This window comes from Panthera tigris, chromosome A1 (assembly GCF_018350195.1).
Source record: "Panthera tigris isolate Pti1 chromosome A1, P.tigris_Pti1_mat1.1, whole genome shotgun sequence".
Classification (NCBI taxonomy): domain Eukaryota; kingdom Metazoa; phylum Chordata; class Mammalia; order Carnivora; family Felidae; genus Panthera; species Panthera tigris.
Genome location: NC_056660.1, coordinates 103,560,857 through 103,574,107, shown reverse-complemented (window position 1 = coordinate 103,574,107; position 13,251 = coordinate 103,560,857). Strand labels below are relative to the sequence as shown.

Below are 13,251 nucleotides of genomic sequence, written 5' to 3'. Positions count from 1 at the left end.
ATTCCTTCTCCCTTTCTCTATTTCCCTTTGCCACTCTCCCCTGTTTGCGCACGCTCTCTCTAAAATTAAAACAAAATTAAATTAAATTAAATTAAATTAAATTAAATTAAATTGAAAAGAATCAGACACTTAACTGACTGAGCCACCCAGGTGCTCCTCAGGTTATTATTAATATAATTAATTTTATACTCTTAAGTGTATGCTAGTAACTTTTGGGCAAAAAAGTGTGTATTCTGGTGGAGTTGCCCTGAAATTCAGACTTCATCTTGGAATAGCTGTATATGGAAAACCGGTTTCAGTATGTTGTGAATGTATCCACATTTCTAGAGTGATTTATAATGTGTGTTTGGAGGGTAGGTTATTTGCATTGGAAGGGTAGCTCCATTGTTTCCTTGCTGTGTTACTTTAGAAAGGTTCTTAACCTCTCCAAACATCTGGAAAAATGGCAATAACAGTATCAGTCTCAAAAGGCTCTGGAGAGGATTTGTTACAATAACATACAGTTTAAGCATGAAGCCCGTACTCAGTCAGCATGCAGAAGATACTAGCGATATGGTTGAGTGGTCTTATTATAATACAATCCAAAGATATAATTTCCTTCTCTGGAATGTGACATCAGCTGTGGGCCTGCATGTGGCTTGTGGAAAATCTAATTGCAGAGAGAGAGAGAGAGAGAGATCAAGTACTACCAATTTGTGCCCATGGGGTATTGACATTGGTGCTAATGGCCCCCCCAAGCAGCCTGGAATGCTCAGTCTAACTAATGAAGTAGGTCATATCTCAAGTCCCTTGTTCCTTCCTCTCAAGCCCTTTTGGTCTGTGGCTTCTGTGATCACAATTGGAGAGGAGGTTAATTCCTCCTCTGAAGTCATGAGCCCTTCTCAGAGAGGATGTGACATGGGGCTCGAACCCACGAAACGCGAGATCATGATCTGAGGTGAAGTCAGATGCTTAACTGACTGAGCCACTAATATTGTTTTCGTGTAGGACAAGAGAGGGACATGGCCATGTCATCTACAGCCTTTCATCTTCCACTGCTGTTGTGTGAAGTAACTAAAAAAAAAATTATTTTGCTCTTAGGCTTTAACTTTCTTAAGCTCTGTCGTTTATTATATTTTATTTTATGTTAAAGTTTTTTGTTTTTTTTTGTTTTTTTTTTTTTTTTAGTTTTAAGTAATCTCTATACCCACCATAGGGCTTGACCTCATAACCCAGAGACAAGAGTCACATGCTCTTCTGACTGAGCCAGCCAGGTGCCCTTGTTTGTTACAATATTTTATTTTATTTTATTTTATTTTATTTTATTTTATTTTATTTTATTTTATTTATTTATTAACGTTTATTTATTTTTGAGACAGAGAGAGACAGAGCATGAACAGGGGAGGGGCAGAGAGAGAGGGAGACACAGAATCAGAAACAGGCTCCAGGCTCTGAGCTGTCAGCACAGAGCCCGACGCGGGGCTCGAACTCACGGACCGCGAGATCGTGACCTGAGCCGAAGTCGGACTCCCAACCAACCCAGCCACCCAGGCGCCCCGTTTGTTACAATATTTTAAAATTTCCCCAGTTCTCTGAATTTCAAGGATTTCCTCCCCATATTTTGCTGTTGGATTACAGGAGCAGGTATATATTTTATTTAAAAACACACACTCTCTGTGTTTGAATTCTGTTTTCTTTTTTAAATATTTATGTTGAGAGAGAGCACCTGTGTGTAATTAGAGAGAGAGAGAGAGAAAGAGAGAGAGAGAAAGAGAGAGAGAGAGAGAGGAAGAGAGAGAGAGAGAGAGAGAGAGAGAAAATCTCAAGTAGGCTGCATGCTGTCAGCACAGAGCCTCACACAGGGCTTGATCCTAAGAACCGTGAGATTGTGACCTGAGCCAAAATCAAGAGTCCACTGCTCAACCGACTGAGGCACCCAGGTGCCCCTCTATGTTTGAATTCTTATGATGCCTCTTAATAGCTTAGTTTTCTAATCTGTGATATGGGAATAATAATGGTCTTTGCCTACCGGGTTTGTCAGGAAAGTGAATTAGTACTTGTAAAGACTTTGAATATTGCCTGAAACATAATAAGTTTTATAATTTATAGTTATAATTTATAATATAACAGCTATATAATAAGCTGTTATAATTATTGTTACCAACATTTATAGTAAAATCATAGGGCCTTAGTTACAGGAACTATTTTTGAAGAGTAAAAAAACACCTTAACGTATAGTTTATATAACATCAAGTCCACTTGTTTAAAGTATTTAGCTTAGTGATTTTTAGCATGTTTACAGAGGTACTGTCTTTTCACTCTGTCTTTTCACCTCATCTCCTTTTGGAACATTTTCCTCGTCAAAAAGAAACCTTGTAACCATTGGCAGTTAATCTCTATCCTCCTACCTCCCTGCTTCTCTGCCCTGGGCAACCACTGTTTTCTGTCTCTATGGATGAAACATTTCACGTAGAGATAGAAAGTATCTAGCTAGTCTGGATATTTCATATAAATGGGAGGTACTATATGTAATCTTTTGTAACTGGCTTCTTTCACCTTTTTGTTGTTGTTGTTGTTGTTGTTGTTGTTGTTGTTGTTGTTGTTGTTGTTTTTAAATACACTCCACACCCAAGGTGGGGCTTGAACTCATGGTCCTGAGATCAAGAGTTGCATGCTCTACTGGTTGAGCCAGCCAGGCACCCCTCCCTCACCTACATGTTTTCAAGTTTCCTCCAAGTTGTAGTATGCATCAGAATTTCCCTTTTATGAGCCATAATGAAACCTTATGGATCCATGTTTCAATTGGTACATATTTGGATTGTTTCTGGTTTTTGGACATTATGAATGATGCTACTATGGAAATTTGCGTACAAGTTTTGTGTGCACATGTATTTTCAGGGGTCTTGGCTAAATACATAGGAGTAAAATTGCTATGTTTAACTTTTTGAGGAAATGCCAACATGTTTTCCAAAGCGGTTGTGCCATTTTGCTTTCTAGCCAGCAATAGGTGAAGGTTCCGATCGCTCCACACACTTGCCAACATTTAACTATTTTTTTTCTTTTTGGTGAACTGGTATCTCACGTTTCTTTATTTGCACTTTCCTAATGACTAATGATGTTGAGCATCTCTTCTGTGCTTTTTGGCCATTCATATATCTGTTTTGGAGAAAAATGTATTCAAATCCTTTGCCCATTTAAAAATTGGGTTGTCTTTTTATTATTGGGTTGTGTCCTTTATATATTCTGGATATAAGTCCTTTATCAGATACGTGATTTGTACATATTTTATCCCATTTTATAGGTTGTCTCATTACTTTCCTTTTTAACATTTATTTATTTTTGAGAGACAGAGAGAACAGAGCATGAGCAGGGGACACAGAATCCGAAGTAGGCTCCAGGCTGTCAGCACAGAGCCTGATGTGGGGTTTGAAACCACAAATCGTGAGATCATGACCTGAACCAAGTTGGATGCTTAACTGACTGAACCACCCAGGTGCCCCTACTTTCTTGACAGTGTCTTTTGAAGTACCAAGTTTTTAAATTTTTAAATGTTGTAAATTTTTATTAAAAAAATTTTATTTTACTAAAAAGTTTTTTAAATGTTTTATTAATTTTTGAGAGAGAGAGAGAGAGAGAGAGAGATACAGAGCGTGAGTGGCGGGGGGCGGGGAGGAGGTAGGGGGCAAAGAGAGAGAGAGAAGGAGACACAGAATCTGAAGCAGGCTCCAGGCTCTGAGCTGTCAGCACAGAGCCTGACACGGGGCTCTAACCAGTGGACCATGAGATCCTGACCTGAGCCAAAGTCGGATGCTTAACCGACTGAGCCACTCAGATGCCCCGGAGACACAGGCTTTTATCTTTTTTATGTATAGTATGTAAGTCTAGAGCCAGCATTTTTGCTCTTTTCCCTCTATCCTGATTGACACTCATGACATCATGTTGTTTAGATACTTAGTTCACCTGTTTGTGACAATGGTAATAACCAAGAACACTAAAAATGATGACTCTCTACAGAATCATCAGGCATTTATAATAGCACGAGCTATTGCCAGTGATTACCGGTCTTCGGTTTAAGATTCATCCTGCAGGGTTTTAAAACAGTGAAGAGCAGCGAGGCTGGGCTGACTTCAGAACAGGTGCTGTCTAGGATAGTCTGGTCTTGAGAATTCAGCTCATAGGACCTTTTAAGATGTGAGCCGGGTCATAAGCATGCAATTTGTGGAGGAAAGAATGCACAGGGCTAATCAACAAATACAAAATACTCTCTCCTAGTCCTAGTTACTCCAAAATGCAGAAGATGACCTAATTGGGTAACAAATGGACAGGGTTTTTTAAAGGTCACCGCAGTTGTGGTGAAGGCGGTCAGTTTGCTACCATGCTGTGTGCAGTGCTGGAAGTGACTCTGTATGGGAGTTATCGCCTGCGTTTTGCAGAGAAGCCGGAGGCTCAGACCGTTTAATGAACTTGTCCATGTCTCCCAGTTTGTGAGTAAGCAGGCTGAGATTCGAGTACAGATCCAGATGCTTTCCCGATCTCCAGAGACATGGTGAGCTGTTAGCCAGACGGGTTCAGATGTCATTTTGAAATTTCTGGTAAACCAGAGTTCGAAGTCTATGCCTGCCTGACACCCCCACGAAAATGCTGTGACTCAAGGTGGGGTTTGGTGTTTGGACCAGACCATCATGGGGGCTGTGGGGACATAGGCTGTTTATGTCTGAAACTCTGTTCTAGTGTTTGTTCATTTTTCAGGGACAGAGGATAAAGACTGCCAGGGAACTTAATTCTTGTTAAATTCCTATATGCCTGTTACTTTATGTATAGAAACTTATTTAATCCTCTTAATAATGCTAGGGAATAGGTATGTTTCTCACCGTTTTGGAGATAAGACAACCAAACTCCAGAGACATGGTCTCTTATCCTAGTCCACACTTCCAGTTAAACAGCTACAAAACTAGGATTGAAGGGCAACTTTGCAGAATCAAAAGGCACGCATCTTTCCCTTATTACACATGGTCTCCTGGAAGTAAAAGAAAGCACGTAGTTCCTTGTCTCGTCAGCCCATTTACATTTTATGTTATGTTTTCTGTTCCCGTCACGTCTCATGGACAATGTTTGTCTTCCCAGTGTTGTGTGTACCCATGGTGATTCCTTTAAATGTGTTTCTGGAGGCTTTCTCTTTATTATTGCCCTAGGTCTGGGCTGAGCCTAACAACCTTCCCATAAAATTCTCTTTCTTTTTAAGACAGCATTCTTTGAGGGATTTTAAAGCAATTAGAGTTGGAATTCTCGAGGAATTTAAAAAAAAAAAAATTAAACTCCTCCACATATAATTGGTACTCCCCCAGAGGTTTTACAAAATGTAAACCAGAGAACAGAGCAAAAGTCAGAACACCAAAAACCTCACCCTTAGTGCCTGCTTACAAGGAAGTCGATGAAATCGCACCTAAAACCAAACCTATCTTTCTAGGTTGAAAGGAACTTAAAACTCAAACATGCAAGTGCGAAAGTGCACGTGTGTTATAATTGCATTTTCTTTTGTTGTATTTTTCTCTCTGTCTTTCTGCTTGTCTCCTTGCCTGTCTTCCTTTTTTTCCTTTCCTTTAGATACTCCCTGATAGTCTAGTGGTTAGGATTCAGTGCTCTCCTTCTTCCCTCCCTCCCTCCCTCTCTCCCTCCTTCCTTTCCTTCCTTCCTGTCTTCCTTCCTACCTTCCTTCCTTCCTTCCTTCCTTCCTTCCTTCCTTCCTTCCTCCTTCTTTCTTTCTGTCCCATTTTCCTTTCACTGGAAAATACTGAATTCTCTTGAACAAATGGAGTCCTGGACTGCAACCATACTTTTCAAGCCTTTCCTAGCATTGCTCATTGTCCTTCTCTACTCGAGGTCTCTTTTTTCGGTTTGAATAATACAAAAACCCTCAAACCTTGCCAGTTCTTCGATGCAATAACCCTAGAAGCAAAATACGCTTGTGTCGTAGGTTAATATGTCCTAGGTTCCTAAAGCATGTGGGATCACTCTTGTTTTTTCTCAAGCCCTTGATGATAAACAAGGAAAATGCTCCCAATGGGCAGCCAAAGACCTCCCTCAAGTGGAGGCTTTCTGTCCTTGAGATGCTAAAGAGAGACCTTTTATATAACAAAGAGGCACTACCCTCTTCTCACCTATTTTTTTCCAGGTCTGAGACCTGTCACTTACTGTTGTGGGTCTGGGTCCATTGGCTTCACTTCCCTCCTCTTGAACATGCTTTTATGGGGCAGGAGCTGGGCTTGTAAGATCTGCTGGATGTTCCTTTTTGCTTGAATGGTCTGCTGCCTTTTCCACATCTTTTAGAGGCCGCTGATCTTCTCTTTTAGAGGTCAGCTGATCTTCAAGAAACTCTGGGGAGTACCAGGAAGGAACTTTGAGTTTACTCCTGATCGGGCCAGTGACAGCCCTTTCAGCCAGGTGGCCTGCTTTTCCCTCACTGTATAAGGTGCTATCTCAGAAGGTTTCTCTTTCAGACTCTGCTCAGGGGGACGTGATCGGCCACAGCCACGCCTGAGACGTGCAAGGGTGGGTCAGCAGATGACTCAAATGCAGATACCGATGCTTTCCCATCTCCTCCATGGGTGCAGCAAGTGGTTAGCTCGGACAGGTCAGGTGTCATTTGGAGATTTCTGGTAAACCAGAGTTTGAAGTCTACCCCTGCCTGACACACCTATGAAAAAGCTACATTCTGTGTGACTCCTAAGATAATATTCCTTCTCACCTCGAGAGCTTCATCTTATCTTGATGCTGGTGTGAGGTCACTTACACTGACCCCTTGCTCATGATGACCTATGTCTTATTCCAATCTTTATGTCTTTCCTCCCTTCAGAAGATAGTGAGAATGTGCTACCTCAGAGATTGCACCCCAATTCTCCCTCCTCTCACTTCCTCCTCTTTGTATGACTGTGCCTTTTTTTTTTTAAGTTTTTGTTTATTTTGAGAGAGAGAGAGAGAGACAGAGAGAGCACAAAGAAGGGAGAGGCAGAGAGAGTGGGAGACAGAATCCCATGCAGTCTGTATGCTGTCAGTGCAGAGCTTGACACAAGGCTTGATCCCACGAACTGTAAGAGCATGACCTGAACCAAAGGCAGATGCTTAACCAATGGAGCCACCCAGACTCCCCATGACTGTACATTGTTTACATTGAACATGCCCAACACAACAACTTTGATACCGATTGTTAAATGATATTATCAATGTTTTATCACCGCTGCCTCAGCTATGCTTTCTATAATCAGAATATACTTTTATTTTATTTATTTTTATTTAAAAAAATGTTTACTTATTTATTTTGAGAGAGAAAGAGTGCACGTGGGGGAGGGGCAGAGAGAGAGGGAGAGAGAATCCCAAGCAGGCTCTACACTGTCAGCACAGAGCCCGATGTGGGGCTCTATCTCACGACCGCGAGATCATGACCTGAGCTGAAACCAAGAGTCAGACACTTAGCCAACTGAGCCACCCAGGTGCCCTCCAGAATATACTTTTAAAGAAATGTGTTTTGTGCTGTGTTCATTATGGTTCTTTCCTCATGGTGGGGATTCAATAAATATTTCCTGTTGATAAATTTGTCATACTAGAAAAGGTTATTTTACAGCACAGTAGTTGTAAAAAAAGTTGATCTTTTTTATTCTTCTTTCTTTTTAGCTGTTCCATCAAATCACTAATGCAAACACTAAAGTTGTTCCTTAATTAGAAGAATAAAAAAGAATGAGGGCACCTGGGTGGCTCAGTCATTAAGCATCTGACTGGCTCAGGTCACGATCTCGCAGTTTGTGAGTTCAAGTCCTACATCGGGTAAGCTTGAGCCCTGCTTGGGGTGAATGTGAGCCCTGCTTTGGGTAAAACACAAGCCCTGGGTGAGCCCCCTTCTCCCTCTCTCTTCCTGCCCCATGTGGGATATTCTGTCTCTCTCTCTCTCTGCCCCTTGCTCACTTGTACCCTCTGTCTCTCTCGGTCTCTCAAAAAAAAAAAAAAAAAAAAAAAAAAAAGACATTGGCTGAACTCAAATGCTAAACTACTTTCAAGTATTTAATAAATTTTAATCTATAACCATTGCAAAGCAAAATGTATGTGTGGAGGTGATTTACTTGTACAGGAAAAACTAAGACGAAGATTTACAAATGAGAAGGAAGAGTACAATTTACTTGAGTTCAAGGCTAGATAATAGAACAAGATTTCTAGGCATGTGATTATTAAGAATGCAAACAACTTTTATTCTCTATCCTCCCTTTTCTACTCTTTGAATCAAAATTTGTCCGAAGGTGTTGATGATCTCGATTAAATTAATGGCCTCTGTTTATCCGTACCCTTTGCCCAATATCTTTGTAGTCCCTGCTCACTCTAATTTGGGCTGGCCTTGTCACTTGCTTTGGCCAGTACAGTGTGGCTGAAGTGATGATGTGACAATTCTGAGTCTAGACCTCAAGAAATGTTACATGTTTCTGCTCCCTCTCTGGCTTCTCTGTGGTCACCATGACAACAAGTCTGCATTTGGGGCATGCTCCATGTGAGGCCACATGGAGAAGAACTGAGTCATTTTAGCTATCATGGAGCCCTCAGCTCCCAGTTGACCGGCCATCTGACCACAGACCGAGCCCAGATAAAATCTGACAGGTCTAGATTAGTAGAACTACCTGCCACTGGTAGCCTCCTAAGAAATAATAAATAGATTTTTAAAACCCCTGTGTTTTGAGGGGCCAACCTGGGTGGTTCAGTCGGTTGAGCATCTGACTCTTAATTTCGGCTCAGGTCACGGTCCTAGGGTGGCAGGATCGAGCCCTGTGTCGGGCTCTGCGTTGGCATGAAGTCTGCTTAAGATTCTCTCTCTCTCTCCCTCTGTCCCTCTCCCCTGCTTGCTCTCTCTCTAAAATAAAAATTAAAATTAAAATACAATAAAACATATGTTTTGAGACGGGTAAGCGGTAATAGCTAACAACTTCACATCTTATGTTGGTAATACTAATAGTGTAAGTCAGTAGTAAGTCCTCCCAGGGACTATTATATTTTAACTGTTGTCAGCTGTTTGAGCTAAACGAATGTAAGTTTGAGAGTATCTTTGGTTTCAGTAAGTGAAGATGAGAAACTTAGGGCATGCAATGGAATCTTCCTGGGATCGTAGTCCCATGCACTTCAGAAGGCTATTATTAGACACAAGAAAACATAGTTTTAAGGTCAGGTGGGTGGCATTAGTTAGAGATCTCAAAGCTGTAGCCGGTAGACCTACAAACTGTTGCCATGACGTCCCCACACGCATGCTCCCCAACCTCCCCCACGGCATTCCCACTCCCCAGGCTAGCCTCCCCCTGCACAGCAGACCGCACTACCCATGACTCACTCTTCTCGGGTCTTTCACAGAAGCCCTTTTTCCATCCCCTATATCAGCTGCGCTCCAGGGTTTTGCACTGAAGGGCTAGCACCAGTCAAAGGTGACCCCCAGTCCTGCCTCCTGCCTCATGCGTGATGAACCCTCAGACGTGCTAAGGGTTTCGCATTTATGGACTCTGGTTTTCTTTTCTGCAAAATGGTGGTGGGGAAAGACCCTCAGCAAAGCTCTGCTCTGTCTCTCTCCTGCTCAACTTTACAGTTACAGAAAGAAGTTAGGGAAAAACAGAAGGTTTGGCTTTTCAGAAAGTGAGTCCAGCGTTCTTTTGATCATTGGTAAAGATAGTTACTGCTGATTTAGAAACCTTGAATATGGGCCAAAGCTTTAGCAAATATTAACTCTAATTTTACGGCCCTTATTATTAACAGCCAGATAAATGATAGTTCAGAGATTTTACATGATGTGAATGGATCCAAAGTCACACATGTGATTAGAGGCAAAGCCATAAATATAGCAAAGCCATAAATGTAGTAATAGTTGGAGTGTCTAATTTGTACTTTCGAAAAAAATTAAAAATCTGCCTCCCATTCCATAGTATGGATATGTAAGATCGTCTTTCGAGTTAGGCAGTACCTCCTGAACCGCATGCATTCTCCTTCAGACACATGAAGGAACTCGAGCCCTACCAGAGTCATCTTATCAACCTGAAAGCCTATTGTAGACCCCTCATAAACTCAGCTTTTGGGAAAACAGCAGAAAGAGGCCACTCAGCGGGGAAGCCTGGTGGGAAAGTGGGGGCAAGTGTTGTCATCGTAATGGTGCCTTTTAGAACAATAAGCTCCAAGCCAGGTGACTTAATCCCCCTTGTGCTCAGTTTCCTCCTCTGTAAATGTGGGTGTGGAGTCAATCAGTGCTTTCCTGAACTGTGGTCTGTGGACAATTTCCCTAGCCCATGTGAAAGTTGTGAAATGCTATCTACAAGGTCCATCCATCCCTTAGAGACCTTTGTGAAGGTCTGTATTCAAGAAGTCTGTCATAGCGATCCTGGAAACCTCTTAAGAACCTAAAGGAAGAATGCCATTTTGGAAATGTACAGTCAGATGACTCTTACGATTTCCTTTGGCTATAAAGACATCTGAGCTAATAGATCTTTCGTTCTGTTGCAATTTACGGCTAATTCCATTTTCTTTCTTTCTTTCTTTCTTTCTTTCTTTCTTTCTTTCTTTCTCTTTCTTTCTCTTCCTTCCTTTCTTTCTTTCTTTCTTTCTTTCTTTCTTTCTTTCTTTCTGTCTTTCTTTCTAGCAACAATGCTTTTATTTTAACAAAAAAGTATATAAAGAGGGTCAAAAAATGGGGGGTGGTAAGATAGGATGTAATGTGTGCGGTGTCTCTGGATTCCATCCCCCTCTTCCTGCCCCACACGCAAAAGTTACTGAATAATGTAAAAGTCACCATTCACAGTGCCAGAACGCCATCCAAATAATTGTTTTCATCAGGGTCAAAAAATACAGTGATTATGAATGTGCTGTGACCAGTTATTGATTCCACTTTCTACCAAGGAAGGAAAAGGGGAAAAAATAATATTTTGGGGCACCTGGCTGGCTCAGTTGGTGGAATGTGTTCCTCTTGATTTCGGGGTTATAAGTTTGAGTCCCATGTTGGGTGTAGAGGTTACTTCAAAAGAAAATCTTTATTATTATTTTAATATTTGCTTTTTTAAAGTTTATTGATTTTGATAGAGAGCGAGAGAGAGAGAGTGCACACATGAGAGCAGGGGAGGGGCAGAGAGAGAGGGAGAAAGGGAGAATCCTAAGCAGGCTCCACAAGGTCAGTGCAGTGGGACTCAGAACTCTCAAACTGTGAGGTCATGACCTGAGCCGAGATCAAGAGTCAGACACTTATCCAACTGAGCTACCCAGGCGCCCCATTAAGATTTTCTTTTTAAGTAATCTCTACACCCAACATGGGGCTCGAATTCACAACCCTGAGATCAAGGGTCACATGTTTCACTGACTGAGTCAGCCAGGCACCCCTTAAAAATAAAATCTTTAAAAAAAATCATATTTTCTTGGTTGTCTACTTTGTGTCAGGCAATGTGTTAGATATTCTATGTATTCCTTATTTATTTCTTGCAACACTATGTGGAGTATTATTATTCTCACCTTACTGATATTGATCTTAACTACATCATTTTTTTTTCATAGCTACTGTAGTCTTACTGAGAGAGTAACAGTACATCAACAATGTAGAGTCAGTGGGCGCAATCCCCGATACTCTATCTCTACACATTCTCTAGGTGATATTATCCAGCCCTAGGGCTTTAATACTATTCTTATGATGTGGTGATGACTGATGACTATGAAATCTCATAATTTTCTCTTGACTGTTCCTGTATTAAACAAACATCTCAAATTTAGTGTGACCAAACCAGCATTTTAATTTTTTTTTTTAACATTTATTTATTTTTGAGACAGAGAGAGAGCATGAATGGGGGAGGGTCAGAGAGAGAGGGAGACACAGAATCCGAAACAGGCTCCAGGCTCTGAGCTGTCAGCACAGAGCCCGACGCGGGGTTCGAAATCACGGACCGTGAGATCATGACCTGAGCCGAAGTCGGACGCTCAACCGACTGAGCCACCCAGGTGCCCCCAAACCAGCATTTTAAATTCAGAGCTTTCCGGGGCGCCTGGGTGGCGCAGTCGGTTAAGTGTCCGACTTCAGCCAGGTCACGATCTCGCGGTCTGTGAGTTCGAGCCCCGCGTCAGGCTCTGGGCTGATGGCTCCGAGCCTGGAGCCTGTTTCCGATTCTGTGTCTCCCTCTCTCTCTGCCCCTCCCCCGTTCATGCTCTGTCTCTCTCTGTCCCCAAAATAAATAAAAAACGTTGAAAAAAAAATTAAAAAAAAAATAAATTCAGAGCTTTCCTCTAAAATTTTCTTGCCCAGCTAACCCTTAGTAATTGGCCTCCATGTCTGCCATGTCAAACAGCAATTTAGGTGTTGATTTCTCTCATACGTTCATTCACCATGTGCACTGTATTAACCAGTCTGTTCTTGCAAGACACATCTAGAATGTGACTGCTTCTCTCCATTTCCATGTGTATTTCTGGTCAAGCTACATCATCTCTTATGAGGACAATTACCGCACTGTTCCATTTGTTTCTACTTGTGTTCCGTCTGCAATCAGGAGCCAAGATGATCTAAGACATAAATATAGGCACTGTCTTGGCCGGTTTGCTGAGGAAGACCACCAGCCTTGTGGGATTGGCTGCATGTGAGGGTCCACACGAGAGTCTAAGAGTATCGTACACAAAGATTCATGATGTTCTTGAGCAAATTCCTAAAAATGCAACTTGCAGCAAGTATATAGAATGGATTACAAATGAGAAGTGGGTTATGGTTAAAGCGGAACCAGATGTTGAGAACTTAGAAGACCCACTTCAGGGTGGCCAACTAGAAGAGGTGATTCTTCAGGCTGAAAAAAAGTCTGGCGGGAAAAATGATACATCGGAAACCATGGGAGCCTTCAGTGGAAGAGCTCCTGCCAACCACTGGTAATGGCCAATATAATCCTCATTAAATGACTAGTGTGTTGATGGAAAGCTGATGTAATTAAGTGTTCTGTTACATAAAATAAAGAAATAAAAAATTTAGACCATGTTACTTTGCTCCTTAAGACCTTATGATTTTCCATTTCACTAAAAAAAAAAAAAAAAAAAAAAAAATCTAAGTTGCAGTCTCTGGCCTTGCTCGTGTCTCCAACCTCATTTGGCCGATGCTTCCTTCCCTACATTGGTTTCTTTCCTGATCTGCAACGTACCAGGCTTGTTCAACCCCAGATTGCTTCGCTTGCTCTGCCCTCTGCCTGGATGGCTCTTCTCATCCTCATTTGTTGTTGGTCCAAATGTTTTCTCCTCAGGGGTGCCTTC

General features: G+C 41.7%; 1 pseudogene; it reads left to right on the top strand.

The window, feature by feature from the left end:
- The first annotated feature begins 9,990 nt into the window (after positions 1-9,990).
- LOC102959696 lies at positions 9,991-12,892 on the top strand (annotated as a pseudogene).
- The last annotated feature ends 359 nt before the right edge of the window (positions 12,893-13,251 follow it).